We start from the raw sequence: 11610 nt of genomic DNA on the forward strand, positions 1-11610 counted from the left end.
GTATTCCCCAGCGCCGTTCCGTTCTTGTATTCCTGAGCGCCGTTCCGTTGTTGTATTCCTGAGCGCCGTTCCGTTGTATTCCCGAGTGCCGTTCCGTTGTTGTATTCCTGAGCGCCGTTCCGTTGTTGTATTCCTGAGCGCCGTTCCGTTGTTGTATTCCTGAGCGCCGTTCCGTTGTTGTATTCCTGAGCGCCGTTTCGTTGTTGTATTCCCGAGTGCCGTTCCGTTGTTGTATTCCCGAGTGCCGTTCCGTTGTTGTATTCCTGAGCGCCGTTCCGTTGTTGTATTCCTGAGCGCCGTTCCGTTGTTGTATTCCTGAGCGCCGTTTCGTTGTATTCCCGAGTGCCGTTCCGTTGTTGTATTCCCGAGTGCCGTTCCGTTGTTGTATTCCTGAGCGCCGTTCCGTTGTTGTATTCCCGAGCGCCGTTCCGTTGTTGTATTCCTGAGTGCCGTTCCGTTGTTGTATTCCCGAGTGCCGTTCCGTTGTTGTATTCCTGAGCGCCGTTCCGTTGTTGTATTCCCGAGTGCCGTTCCGTTGTATTCCTGAGCGCCGTTCCGTTGTTGTATTCCCGAGTGCCGTTCCGTTGTTGTATTCCTGAGCGCCGTTCCGTTGTTGTATTCTTGAGCGCCGTTCCGTTGTTGTATTCCCGAGTGCCGTTCCGTTGTTGTATTCCCGAGTGCCGTTCCGTTGTTGTATTCCTGAGCGCCGTTCCGTTGTTGTATTCCTGAGCGCCGTTCCGTTGTTGTATTCCCGAGCGCCGTTCCGTTGTATTCCCGAGTGCTGTTCCGTTGTATTGCCGAGCGCCGTTCCGTTGTATTCCCGAGCGCCGTTCCGTTGTATTCCCGAGCGCCGTTCCGTTGTATTCCCGAGCGCCGTTCCGTTGTATTCCTGAGCGCCGTTCCGTTGTATTCCCGAGTGCCGTTCCGTTGTATTGCCGAGCGCCGTTCCGTTGTATTCCCGAGCGCCGTTCCGTTGTATTCCCATGGGTTTCACTGGCCTGTTATTATTATTATGATGTATTATAGTTGTGTGTATTTCAGTCTATTTATTATAACATTATTATTATTATTATTATTATTATTATTATTATTATTATTATTATTATTATATAATTTGTAATTGCTGTTACTATTATTGCTTCTTATAATTATGATCTGCACCTATACTTTTCACCTATTATAAAATGTATAGACCCACCCAGTATGACTATATCCTAACCACAGTGCTACATGGCCCTGTAGCCTGTGGCATCCCTCATTATTAGGATTTATTTATTTATATATTTTTACTACTACTACCACTACCACCATTATTCAGTAGAGTTTATGTATTTATTTATGTATTTTTTTTTTATTTTATTTATTTATTTATTTATTTACTTATTTTTACTATTACTATACTGCTACTACTACCACTACCACCATTATTCAGTAGAGTTTGGATGGTGTTTTTAAAATGTTGCTGTATATTTATTATTGTACTTGTTTGTTTTGTGTGATATATATATATATATATATATATATATATATATATATATATATATATATATATATATATATATATATATACATACATACATACATACATATTCTGGGGGGAAATAAAAGTTTACCCACGACACGGGGAAGTGAGAATTTGAGAGGGAGGTTAAGAAAAAAAAAAAAAAAAAACTCGAGTCTTAACGAGAGTAGGAGGTAGAGTTCCTACGAGCACAAAATTAACAAATATACAAAGAAAAGAAAATACAGAATATAAAGGACGGAAAATGTGGCTAGAGAATAAAAATTGAGAACGAGATCCACCATAACAAGAGTTACGAAGAACAAGAAAACGGTACAGGAAGAGAAAATATTCCAGACAAATGTAGATGGCTAGGCATGTAATATTCTTTGTTTTTAAGTTATAGATGAGACGGGCTTAGAGAAGTGGGAAGGAGGAATAAGGAGAAATAGTGGATAAAAGAATTAATGTATGGGGGCAAAGACTGGCGGACATATGGATAATCTGCGAGGGATAGAGAGAGAAAAGTAATGAATCGATTATTTGCCCAGATAAGTGGAAGTGCCCCTTCTAGGAATGCTGTTGGCCAAATTCTAGCGGGTCTGCCTATGCATAGTGATTAAATGGTATTTTTTTTTTTTTTTAAATGTGGGTGTTGAACGATGTCAGCAACGTGAAGGGCGGCATTATCAAGGAAATATGTAGCATAGTAATTGCAGTGAGAAAAAAAAAAGGAAACCACAATATTTCGTAATACATGATAACGAGCACGATATCAGGAAAAGTACTAAAGAATGACTACTTGCAGGTAAGTTTACCGTTTAATTGAACGGTACGTAATGTTTAATGTTATGTTAATGCAATACCATTTCGCAAGTGTAGTGTGTAATGTGTAATAATACATCAAGGTGTGGTAGGTCGGTCACTGGAGTAGGCTTCGTAATGTAAATTCGTAAATTTGGGGGTGAAAACAGTTCAAGAAGGATTAGCACGACAGGATTATGACTTCATTAGGGCCTCAGCCTGACCTTCCACCGAGGTCACACGCTATTAACCCCTTGGGATGATTAATTGACCTGTGGATCAAACCACCTTACAAGGTCCACTCCCTCCATTCAACAATCTGTTAGGTTTGTCTTCTGTTGTGCTCAGTAGAGGACTTTTTAAGTCTTGCTTGAGGGAAGAAGCAGTCACGCAGGTAAAGGTCTGAGGTGAGGATAGAAGGGATGAAAGACAAAAGCCTGTGCAGAAGAGAGAGTGAAAACGGAAGGGTGAAAATCTTACAGAAAACGGAGTGCTAGGAGCGGTGACTTGTGTCCCGCTACAGATGTGTCCGGAAGGGGGAGATGGGTGTGTTGGAATGTCAGGTCATGCTGAAATGAGAGAGGTGAGGTCGAGGCGAGTAGCCGAGGGAGTGGAGGATGGTAGGGGACGAAATGAGGGGATTAGGTGAAGTAAATGTAGATGAATTGTATAAATATTTCGTAAAGTTCATACAGATCAGTTAGCAGATATCCCGTATAGAACAATATAAAAAAAAAAAAAAAAAAATACGCTAAATGGATGGCTGCTAGGTTAAAGCATTTTATATGGCGTAAGAAGTTTATATAAGAGATTAAGGGCAGGTGAAGAAGTTTTAAGGACACAATGAATTAGAACAGTCAGAAGTTAACGAGGAAAGCGAAGGACAATTATGAATTAAAGGTAGCCAGCCAGGCGAAGACGGACCCCAAGGGATTTTATCTGATATACAGGACGAAGAATAAGGATACTGTAGGTCCATTAAAGGCAGCAGATGAAGAGCTGGTTAGTTCTGGGGAGGAGATAAGTAAACTTAAATGGTTATTTTTTAACTGTCTTCACCCAGGAAAACATTCAGGATATGCCAGATAGTGAACAGGTGTGTAGAGCAGATGAGAATGAGAAGCTGACAGATATTTCCATAACTAGGGAGATAGTGGAACAGGAGATAGGCTAAAAAAAAAGTTCAAGACACCAGGACCTGATGAAATATATCCCAGAGTACTTAAGGAATGTAAAGAGATTATTAGTGAGCCGTTAGTTTCTGTCTTAAGGAAATCACGAGTCGGGTGAGGTACCAGTAATGTGGAGGCAGGCTAATGTAGTACCCATCTTTAAGAAGGGAGATAAAACTTTAGCGTCTAATTACAGACCTGTCAGCTTAACTTCAGTTGTAGGTAAAATGTTAAGAGTCAATAATAGCGAGGAACATTAGGGAACATTTAGACAAACATAACTTGATAAATCCGTCACAGCATGGCTTCACGAAGGGGAAGTCTTGCCTGACAAACTTGTTAAGTTTTTACAGTAAGGTGCACGAGGCAGTAGATAATGGTGATGGTTATATCTTATATCAGGACTAGTAAAGCATTTGACAAGGTACCCCATCAAAGGCTCCTGAGAAAGGTTAGGGCACACTGGATGGGAAAGTGTTAGGCTGGATAGGGTCATGGCTTGGTAACAGGAGACAGAGTGGTAATAAACGGCTCGAAATCCGAGTGGGGTCATGTAATTAGTGGGGTGCCACAGGGATCAGTATTAGGGCCATTGTTATTTCTAATATATATCAATGACTTGGACAGTGGAATTAGTAGTGATGTTAGTAAATTTGCGGATGACAAAGATTAATTAGGTCAGAATCGGATGCCATCGCCTTGCAGGCAGACTTAGAATGAATGAATGGACGGATAGATGGCAAATGCAATTTAATATCAATAAATGCAAAGTGCTTAGCGTAGGCAGAGGAAACCCACACAATAAGTACACATTAAACAACCAAACTCTGGTAGGTACAAGGTACGAGAAAGATTTAGGAGTTATAGTTAGCTCAGAACTCCGTCTAGGGAAACAATGCATAGAAGCCAGAAACAAGGCAAATAGGGTACTAGGATTCATTTTTAGGAGTGTTAAAAGTAGAAGCCCGGAAGTAATATTAAAGTTATACTTGGCGCTGGTCAGACCTCATCTAGACTACGCTGTGCAGTTCTGGTCCCCACATTACAGGAAAGATAAAGGTCTATTAGAATCAGTACAGAGGAGAATGACAAAGGATACAGGGGATGAGGAGTATTCCTTACGAGGCGAGGTTGAAGCTGTTAAATTTACATTCTTTAGAGAGACGTAGGTTAAGAGGGGACCTGATAGAAGTCTTAAAGTGGTATAAGGGTTATAACAAGGGAGATGTAAGCAAAATTCTTAGGATCAGTAACCAGAGTAGAACAAGAAATAACGGGTTCAAGCTTAAAAAAAATTAGGTTTAGGAAGGAGATAGGAAAAAATTGGTTCTCAAATATAGTGGTAGATGAGTGGAACGGACGCAGTAATCATGTAGTTAGTGCTAGGACACTAGAGAGCTTTAAAAGAAAATTAGACAAGTTTATGGGTGGGGATAACAGATAGAAATAGGTATATTTCATACAGGGACTGCCACGTGTAAGCCTGGTCGCTTCTTGCAGCTTCCCTTATTTCTTATGTTCTTATGTTCTTATGAGTGTTGCAGTTAAAATGGGCAAGTGAGCGAAATATGGAAGAAAAAATATAAAGAATGGGAAAAAAGATGTTCTCAGAGAATAGATTGCTTGGTGTACCTGACGACGACTCTTGCAGCGTGCAAGTTCTGAAAGACAACAATTAGAGCTCACCACAGTGGTCTTGTTAATCACACTACAACGGAGAAACGGAAAAAAAATACAGCCTCATTCTCGAACATGAGAACGTTATTTCAGTCTGATGTAACAAAAGCAAGTGCCAACAAGTGTGAAAATTTCTAAACTGAAATTAGTAGCTCACATTGCTTGCCATTCAAGTGTAATATTTATCGTATTTTGCAGTGTTTTCCTGGTGTTTCCACGTCTTTCTAGACTCAGACGTGTAGATAAGAGTAGAATGAGTAAGAAAATAAGAGAAATAGAGGAGGAAGATGAAGGGAGAAGGAATAGAGGAGGTGGTAAAACAGAAAAATGCTAAGAAAACAATATTTAGGTTAATTTTCCCTGCTGCCCTGTCTGTCTTTGTAGTATTTGTCTTCCTTGACAGTGCTTTCAGTGTATTTGGCGTGTTTAGGGGGTGTTGGAGTGTGTCTGGAGATGTTTAGGGGGTGTTGGAGTGTGTGTTTTAGGGATTTGGTGATGTTTGAGTCAATATTTAGCGTTCCTGGTGTGTTTTGGGGTGTCTTAGGCTTGTTTAGGAGTGCTTTAAGTGTGCTTTGGACTGTTTTCAATGTTTTGAGATGTTTCAAGTGTATTTTGGGATGTTATGGATGAGTTTGGGTGTGTTTTGTGTGGATACAGGTGAGTTGTGTCTGCGTTTGTGGGTATTTTTGGGTATTTCAGGTCAGTCTGGGTGTGTTTTGGGGTGTTTTAAGTGTGTTTTGGCCCGTTTTCAGCGTTTTGGGATGTTATGGATGAGTTTGAGTGTGTTTTGGGTTGGTACGGTGTGTTTTGGATGCGTTTTAAGTCAATTTAGGTGAGTTTTGGAGTATTTTAAGTGTGTTTGGGGATATTTTGGTGCTTTTTCGATGTGTTTAGGTTGTTTTTTTGTGCGTTTAGGAATGTTCTGGGTATGTTTAAGGTGTTTTAAGGTGTTTTAGTGTGATTGGACTTGCTTTTGAGTTGTTTTGGTTATGTTATAGGCATGTTGCAGGTAAGAATGGGGTCTTTGAGGGTAGAAGTGGTGTGCTTGAGGTAAAATAAAAGATTCTGGAGTGTTTTTGAGAGAGGCTGTGATAGTAGAAGCGTGTCAGGGGTGTTATAGCGTATGTTGTGATATATGAAACTACTAGATGCAAGTGTGTGACCACCACCACCACCACCACCACCAGCACAGTGGAAAAAAGGTTAGAGACAAGCGGGGAAAGTTGAAAAGTGAATAATTAAACGCTTGCTGTCTTTTATTATCTTGAGTATAAAATGGTTATATGACAATCTCTCTCTCTCTCTCTCTCTCTCTCTCTCTCTCTCTCTCTCTCTCTCTCTCTCTCTCTCTCTCTCCTGGCTTGCCTCTCTTCCAAGGGACTTTACACTAAGGCTGGTTACTGTGTACACGAATGTGGTGGTACAAATACTGAATTCAGCTCACCAATCTAGCTCTGAGGTAAGAGAGAGAGAGAGAGAGAGAGTTGGTTTGTAAGAGTGTGCATTGAGTGTGTGTGTGTGTGTGTGTGTTTTGAGTGTAAGAGAGAGAGAGAGAAGTATAATTGTCTGTGTACTACTACTACTACTACTACTGCTGCTACTACTACTACTACTACTACTACTACTCTCTCTCTCTCTCAGCTTTGGATTAGTAACCCCGTTGACAGAAGTGACACCCTCGTTTTCTCTTCTGACATGTAAACAAAGCGGTACATTCCTTTCAGCTGGTGATAAAAACTTTCTCTCGCTCTCCCTCGCTCTCCCTCACTCTCCCACGTCACGGAAGCAGTAAAATAAAGCACAGGAGGAGGAAGTGAGAGGATAATGAATTTTGGATGTTTGTGATACGTCAGAAGGTTTCACTCATTTCCTGTCGAGATGTTGGTTAGTGGGCCTCGTCTTTCTTTGTGTTCCCTAGTGTTGCTCTTGTGTTGTGAGAGGAATATAGTAATGTGTGTGTGTGTGTGTGTAAAGAAGAAAATGTTATGTTATATCTACGTGTTTAAAAGTTTTCTACATTTAAGTCAGAAGAGGCTGGATGGCTGGCTGGCTGATGCTGCTGTTGTTGTGGATTTAATTGCTCATCTATGTTCCTTTGTGCTGTGAGGGAAAGTGTGTGTGTGTGTGTGTGTGTGTGTGTGTGTGTGTGTGTGTGAAGGGAGAAAGGGGTGGTGTTTAGGAGTCTGGGATGGGAAAACGAGTGATTTCTTTTGTAGCCTTCAGAAAAAAAATATTAAAGTTTTTACAGTGGGAAAATTTTGGTGGTGAGTGAGAAAATGACTCAAATATTACCTGAAATTTAACCTGATGTGGTGGAGCCTCACACTCCTCAGCTGCCCCTAACCAAACCTAACCTAACCCAAAGAAGCCTACCCGAACTTCTGTCTGGTGCTTCCTCCTCCCCAAGACTGGCTATCTCGTGTCATAATCCCAAGCTAGCCTAACCTAACCCTACCTAACCTAACCTAAGCAATTCTAACCTAGCCAAACCTTATCTAAGCAAGCCTAACCTAGCCAAGCCTAACCTAACCTAAAGAAGCCTACCCTAACCTAACCTAGCCTAACCTAACCTAACCTAACCTAGCCTAACGTAACCTAACCTCGTCTAACTTAACGAAGCATAGCCAAACCTAACCTAACCTACATCCTCTTCCCACGGCCCCACTTAACCAAACCTAACGTAACTTTCAGAGCAACGGCAACCCTCCGATCCGGCAGGCAAGTTGGCGGCAGCGATGGCGGTGGCGGCGGCAGCGGTGGTGAGGTGGACGGCAGGGACAGAGGGGCAGTACAGGCTGCGGACATCAAGGAGAAGGTGAGCAGGGTGTTGTGTTGGTGTGTGTTGCTAAGCTGAGTGTTTGTAAAGTGTTTGGTTGTCAATACGCTGCAATATTTGTCACTCAAGGCTCATGCAACACTGCCTCCATACACAAGTGTGTCGGGAAAGTGATTCAAAGTTGTAAACGTTTTATTGTTTTAGTTTATTTATTTATTTGTTTATTTTGTTTTATTTTTTATATATATAGGAGGGACACTGCTCAAAGCCAACTAAATACTACAAGAAAAAAATACTGAGATAAAATTAAAGATTAAAAACACCTCACTTAACCTAACCTAACCTAACCTAACCCAACCTAACTTAACCTAACCTGACCTAACCTGACCTAACCTAACCTAACCTAACCTAACCTAACCTAACCTAACTTATCCTAACCTAACCTAACCTATCCTAACCTGACCTAACCTAACTTAACCTAACCTAACTTAACCTAACCTAACTTAACCTAACCTAACCTAACCTAACCTAACCTAACCTAACCTAACCTAACACCCACAGAAGACCGTGCGGAGAAGCAAGGTGGCATTCAGCAGTGTGATCCTGGACCTGGTCGGCTTGACGGTGGTGGTGCCTCTGTCTCCTGCTCTCTTTGACTGTTACTCCAAGCACGACTCCAGCGGCTTGTATTCCTCTGTGCTCTCCTGTGTGACTTGTTACCAGCATATCATCGGCGTCCCTGCGAGGTTCCACTCTGTCTTGTTTGGTGGTATGTGGGTATGTTGCGTTTTGTATTGGTTTGTATATTTCTAGTTTGGTTTTATGATTATTTTTTTCACTTTTTTTATCCTGTTATCTATTTATTTATTTTTGTTTGTTTGTTTGTTTGTTTGTTTGTAGGGTGTGTGTGTGTTTGTTTGTGTTCCTGCTGTTCTATATTGCAGCTTGTTTTCTTGTTTTTGTTTTTTTGTTATTGTTATTTTGTGTTTTATTCCATTTCATTGTTCTGAAGGTGTTTTCAGGTATTTTTGGGGTGTTTTTGGGTGTTTTTGTATGTTTTTGGGATGTTTTTGGGTGTTTTGGTGTGTTTTTGGAGTGTTTTGTGGTGTTTTGGTGTATTTTGAGGGTGTTTTGGTGTGTTTTTGGAGTGTTTTTGGGTATTTTAAGGGTGTTTTGATGTGTTTTTGGAGTTTTTGGGTTGTTTTGGGGTATTTTAAGGGTGTTTTGGTGTGTTTTTGGAGTGTTTTGATGTGTTTTTGGAGTTTTTGGCTTGTTTTGGGGTATTTTAAGGGTGTTTTGGTGTGTTTTAGGAGTGTTTTGGGATGTTTTGGTGTGTTTTTGGGTATTTTGAGGGTGTTTTGGTGTTTTTTTGGAGTGTTTTGGGATGTTTTTGTGTATTTTGGGGTATTTTGAGGGTGTTTAAAGGTGTTGTGGTGGTGTTAAATATTTTGTTTGTTTACTTTTTTTAGCTTTTTATTTTCTTATGCATTATTTTATTTCTTATTTATATTCCTATAGAGCTCCATTTTTTCTGTTTGCTTGTTTTGTTATTTGTTTGTATTTCCTTGTGTCTCTGAATGTGGTTAAAGAGAGGTGCAGTGTGGGTAAAGCATCATTTTCTTTTTCCTTTCCTCATTTCTTTACTTTTCCCTCTTATTCCTTCCTTTCTGTCATCATTACAAACCCATTCTATCATTTTCCTTACCATAAACCATCAAAACATCTTGACAATCTCATTTAAATCACTTTTTTTTTTCATTATCATCTGTTCCTTTACACTTTCTTGCTTTCTTTCACTTATTAATTCACTACACTCCTCTGCTTGTGTGTTTGGGAGTGTTTTGGGGTGTTTTGGAGGTGTTTTAGGGCTGTTTTTGCAAGTGTTTTGAGGTAAATTGTCTGTTTTGGGGTGTTTTGGAGGTTCTAGTTTAACAGGCTGTAGTGGAAGTTACTGGGGTTTTCAAGGGTGTTTTGGAGGTTCTAGTTTAACAGGCTGTAGTGGAAGTTACTGGGGTTTTCAAGGGAGTTTTCATGGTTCTAGTTTAACAGGCTGTAGTGGAAGTTATTGGGGTTTTCAAGGGTGTTTTCATGGTTCTAGTTTAACAGGCTGTAGTGGAAGTTACTGGGGTTTTCAAGGGAGTTTTCATGGTTCTAGTTTAACAGGCTGTAGTGGAAGTTACTGAGGTTTACAAAGTATATTTTCAAATCTATATTTTTACTGTGTAGCCAAATAATTATAATATAAAACAACAGAATTTATCAGTAACAATATTATTTAACCCACCACTGCCTGCTCTACCACCCTCACCATCCACAGGGCCTAATGATGATGATTCCTGCTTTCATCCTCATCGGGGCTAACGAGACCAACCTGGGGCTGTACTCTGGACTGACGCTGTATGCCATAGGTGGGTCTGGAGGGGCTGGGATAACAGATAATTTAAATAAACACTCAAACACTTAAAAAAACACAAAATTCATGCTGGTATACACTTAAAAACACACTGAAATACTTACTAAGGCTGGTGTACACATGTAAACTTGTACGCAAACACTGGTGTACACTTAGAAACACACACACACTTGGTAAGGCTGGTACACACACACACACACACAGACTCATAAGAGATGCTGGTATATGCTCACACATCCATACACATATTAGGTAAGGCTTGTGTACACCAATTTAGATGTATGTCCAATGAGATAGCTTGTATTCTCTCTCTCTCTCTCTCTCTCTCTCTCTCTCTCTCTCTCTCTCTCTCTCTCTCTCTCTCTCTCTCTCTCTCTCTCTCTCTCTCTCTCTCTCTCTCTCTCTCTCTCACACACACACACACACACACACACACACACACACACACACACACACACACACACACACACACACACACACACACTCTCTCTCTCTCTCTCTCTCTCAAACACACACACACACACACACACACACACACACACACACACACACACACACACACACACACACACACACACACACACACACACACACACTCTCTCTCTCTCTCAAACACACACACACACACACACACACACACACACACACACACACACACACACACACACTCTCTCTCTCTCTCTCTCTCTCACACACACACACACACACACACACACACACACACACACACACACACACACACACACACACACACACACACACACACACACACACACACACACTCTCTCTCTCTCTCTCTCTCTCTCTCAAACACACACACACACACACACACACACACACACACACACACACACACACACACACACACACACACACACACACACACACACACACACACACTCTCTCTCTCTCTCTCTCTCAAACACACACACACACACACACACACACACACACACACACACACACACACACACACACACACACACACACACACACACACACACACACACACACACACACACACACACACACACACACACACACACACACACACTCTCTCTCTCTCTCTCTCTCTCTCTCTCTCTCTCTCTCTCTCTCTCTCTCTCTCTCTCTCTCTCTCTCTCTCTCTCTCTCTCTCTCTCTCTCTCTCAAACACACACACACACACACACACACACACACACACACACACACACACACACACACACACACACACACACACACACACACACACACACACACACACACACTCTCTCTCTCTCTCTCT

General features: G+C 41.2%; 1 protein-coding gene across 9 annotated transcripts in view; it reads left to right on the forward strand.

Moving 5' to 3' along the window:
* The window catches only part of LOC135107730 (uncharacterized), an 83367-nt gene that overhangs the window by 35470 nt on the left and 36287 nt on the right, over positions 1-11610 (forward strand). For 6 of the 9 annotated variants that reach the window (XR_010271942.1, XR_010271943.1, XR_010271944.1 and 3 more), the window contains one exon: positions 10248-10338. The gene's annotated coding sequence lies outside the window, so the exon portion shown is untranslated. Of the gene's footprint in view, positions 1-6635; positions 7039-7845; positions 7970-8491; positions 8708-10247; positions 10339-11610 lie in introns of those variants that run through there. The other 3 variants (XM_064017987.1, XR_010271947.1, XR_010271948.1) reach the window with 3 other exon arrangements.

This window comes from Scylla paramamosain, chromosome 15, assembly GCF_035594125.1.
Source record: "Scylla paramamosain isolate STU-SP2022 chromosome 15, ASM3559412v1, whole genome shotgun sequence".
Classification (NCBI taxonomy): domain Eukaryota; kingdom Metazoa; phylum Arthropoda; class Malacostraca; order Decapoda; family Portunidae; genus Scylla; species Scylla paramamosain.